The following is a 4,391-nucleotide window of genomic DNA, read 5'->3' on the forward strand; positions in this document are numbered from 1 at the left end:
CATTTTCCCAGTACATATGAACTTGATCAAGCTGCCTATATCTATAACTCATCCTTGAACTGGTTTTTAAGTCTTTTAATAAGAAGTAAGAACAGTGACCTGTGCTAACTTCTGAGGTCCTGCTCTGGCAGGGGGCTTGGACTTGGAGATCTTAGGAGGTTCCTTCCAACCCCTAACATCCTGTGGTCCTGTGACCTTATTTGCCCACACATTGTCAGTTACACAGCTTCATGTTTCACAGCATCCTGCACATAAGTGGAGGAAATACTCCATCCCAGAAGATCAACAACCTCATTGATTGGGGTTTATTTGGCATGGAGAAGAGGAGGCACAGAGGAGACCTTGTAGCTCTCCACAGCTACCTGAAAGGTGGTTGTAGCCAGGTGGGGGTTGGTCTCTTCTCCCAGGCAACCACCAACAGCACAAGAGGTCACAGTCTCAAGCTGTGCCAGGGGACATTTGGGCTGGATGGTAGGAAGAAATTCTTCCCAGCAAGAGAGATTGGCCATTGGGATGTGCTGCCCAGGGAGGTGGTGGAGTCACCATCCCTGGAGGTGTTCAAGAAAGGCTTGGAAGTGGCACTTGGAGCCATGGTTGAGTTGTGAGGAGGTGCTAGGTATTAGGTAATAGGCTGGGCTTGATCTCTGAGGTCTTTTCCAACCTGGTTGATTCCATGATTCTATGAAAGATGATAGCACAAAGTATAGATTCAAACCAGCAAGCACTTCTACTTACGTGTAAATTAATTGTGTCATTCCCAACCCCACCCCCCCAAAAAAAACCACCCTACCAATGCTGCATTTAAATTAGAAGGCCAGAATATATTACTTAAGTATAGTTTTAAATGCAGGAGGAAGATTGGTGTTCCTGCTCTGGGTTTATCATAGAATAGAATAGAATAGAATAGAATAGAATAGAATAGAATAGAATAGAATAGAATAGAATAGGACAGGACCAGGTTGGAAGAGACCTTCAAGATCATCACGTCCAATCTATGAACCAATCCAACACCACCTAAACAACTAACCCATGGCACCAAGCACCCCATCAAGTCTCCTTGACTTGACTTCCAGTGATGGTGACTCCACCACCTCCCTGGGCAGCACATTCCAATGGGTAATCACTCTCTCTGTAGAGAACTTCTTCCTGACATCCAACCTAAACCTCCCCTGGTGCAGCCTGAGACTGTGTCCTCTTGTTCTGGTGCTGGTTGCCTGGGAGAAGAGACCAACATCCGTCTGTCTACAACCTCTCTTCAGGCAGTTGTAGAGAGCAAGAAGGTCTCCCCTGAGTCTCCTCTTCTCCAGGCTAAGCAACCCCAGCTCCCTCAGCCTCTCCTCACAGGGCTGTGTTCCAAGCCCCTCACCAACTTTGTTGCCCTTCTCTGGACTCATTCCAGCAAGTCAACCTCCTTCCTAAACTGAGGGGCCCAGAACTGGACACAGGACTCAAGGTGTGGCCTAACCAGTGCAGTGTACAGGAGCAGAATGACCTCCCTGCTCCTGCTGGCCACACTGTTGACACAGCAAATGTTCAACATTGTCTTTATACTGCCACATGCTGTGATTTTTCACCCCCACCCCTGCCTGAGAAACTCCAGGGAACATGCCCTCTGCCCATCTACAGTTGTGACAGCATTTAAGCTGCCATTTGTAGAGCAAACCAGCAGAAGGGAATGAAAGAGCACTAAATCACCCTTGTAAAATGACACGAAGTACCCTGGCTGAAATTAACACCTCCATGTAAAGTGTCCACCCACCAAAGAAAAAGAAAGAAAGGAAACAGAGTGTTATCTCTCTCCAGTGATAACTTCTTATTTAACAAGTTAGCAACACAGGATGTTGCTGTGATAATGAAGCTGACAAATTAGTTCTGCTCACTATTCAGCATCCCCAAACGTTTCTCTGCAGCATTCACTTCTTGTCACACCCAAGTGAATGTTTGCTAGCAGCGTTGTGTCGAGATCTGTTAACTCGAACAGCAATCTTATTCAGGCCTTTCAGGTGAGCTTCTCAGCCACACTATAGAATAGAATAGAGCAGAGTAGAGTAGAGTAGAGTAGAGTAGAGTAGAGTAGAGTAGAGTAGAATAGAATAGAATAGAATAGAATAGAATAGAATAGAATAGAATAGAATAGAATGGGATAGAACAGAATGGGATGGGATAGAATGGGATGGGATAGAATAGAATAGAATAGAATAGAATAGAATAGAATAGAATAGAATAGAATAGAATAGAATAGAATAGAATAGAATAGAATGGAATAGAATGGGATGGGATGGGATAGAATAGAATAGAATAGAATAGAATAGAATAGAATAGAATAGAATAGAATAGAATAGAATAGAATAGGATGGGATGGAATAGAATAGAATAGAATAGAATAGAATAGAATAGAATAGAATAGAATAGAATAGAATAGAATAGAATAGAATAGAATAGAATAGATCAGGTTGGAAGGGACCTTCGAGATCATCACGTCCAACCCATCACCCAACACCATCCAATCAACTAAACCATGGCACCAAGCACCCCATCAAATCTCCTCCTAAACACATCCAGTGATGGTGACTCCATCACCTCCCTGGGCAGCACATTCCAATGGGCAATCACTCTCTCTATGAAGAACTTCTTCCTAACATCCAGCTTAAACCTCCTCTGGCACAGCTTGAGACTGTGTCCTCTTGTTCTGGTGCTGGTTGCCTGGGAGAAGAGACCAATCCCCACCTGGCTACAACCTCCCTTCAGGTAGCTCTTCAGAAACTTCTGGATCTACACAGGCCTACACTGCTATTTTATTTCATGTACATTTGATACCTGGGTTTTTTATTGTTGCATAATGCAAAGCATTTTTAATCAAGTCCTCCTCAAGAAGTCCATGTGGGGTTGTGTTCACAGGATCACAGACAGTTAGAGGTTGGAAGGGACCAACAGAGATCATCCAGTCCAACCCCCCTGCCAAAGCAGCATCACCCAGGGGAGTCTGCACAGGAATGCATCCAGGTGGGTTTGGAAAGGCTCCAGAGAAGGAGACTCCACAACCTCTCTGGGCAGCCTGCTCCAGGGCTCTGTCACCCTCACTGCAAAGAAGTTTCTCCTCATGTTGAGCTGAAGCCTTCTATATTCAAGTTTGTCTCCATTGGTCCTTGTGTTATTATTGAACAGCACCCAAAAGAGCTTGGCCCCCTCCACTTGACACCCACCCCTCAGCCATTGATAGACATTGATCAGATCCCTCTCAGCCTTCTCTTCTCCAGACTCAACAGCCCCAGGGCACTCAGTCTCTCTTCACAGGGAAGATGCCCAAGTCCCCTAAGCATCCTCCTGGCTCTCCCTTGGATCCTCTCCAGCAGGTCTCTGTCTCTCTTCAACTGGGGAGCCCAAAACTGGATTCAATACTCCAGGTGTGCTCTCAGCAGGGCAGAGTAGAGGGGGAAGAGAACCTCCCTGGATCTGCTGGACACACTCCTCCTAATGCACCCCAGGCTACCATTGGTCCTCTTGGCCACCAGGGCACATTGCTGTCCCATGCAGAACTTGCTTCTGAACGTCCTGGCCGCTCCTTGCCTCCCCTGCCTCAGGCACACGTCCACCACACTGCTTTACCACTTGGGCCACCACCTGGGGAAGGCAGAGGCAAAGATTTTGCATGAGAAAAGTCTGTCTCTGTTAACATATCAGAATTCCTGCCAGCAGCCTAATAGGTAAAGCAGGCTGCTGAGGGATCACTGATTTGCATTTTTATGCAGTTCTTTTTCAGGAAATTAATTAGTCCTGGGTTAAAGGTCAAACCTCTGCCCTGGGGTTTGATAAAAAACTGATTGAAAGATACAAAGGTTGAGAATCTGGGCATCCACAGGGTGAGAACTGAAGAGCTGCAGAGGGGCAGTGTTATTCAGCATATCTATTAGTAAACAATCAGGAGGTGATTTACTGGGAGTCGATTTGGATGACACAGAAATGTTGAGGTGCATCATGCCTGAAGGAGGTCTGAGGAATTAAAAGGATATTAATGCACAAGCACCAGCTGTCCTGTCCTTACTGTGCCTGAAGAGCAGCTTGAGTTATTAAATCCCTGTGTGGTCCATGAACTCCCCAGCTAGTCATCCTCCTAGACAAGACACTGAACTGGCTCTAGATAAGGGATCTGCTTGAAACTGGGTGTCTAAATGACAGCAGCCCTCCTGCTGGGGCTTTTTGGCACTTCTAGAAGCATTAACTGCAAGTCCTACAAGGGTAGGGAGGCTCTACAAAGGGACTTGGATAGATTGGATCCACGGCCGATGTCAACAGGAGGTGCTTCAGCAAGGCCAAGTGTCAGGCCCTGCACTTGGGGCACTACAACCCCAAGCAATGCTACAGGCCTGGGGCAGTGTGGCTGGAAAGCTGCC

The sequence above is a fragment of the Dryobates pubescens genome, chromosome 6, assembly GCF_014839835.1.
Source record: "Dryobates pubescens isolate bDryPub1 chromosome 6, bDryPub1.pri, whole genome shotgun sequence".
NCBI lineage: Eukaryota > Metazoa > Chordata > Aves > Piciformes > Picidae > Dryobates > Dryobates pubescens.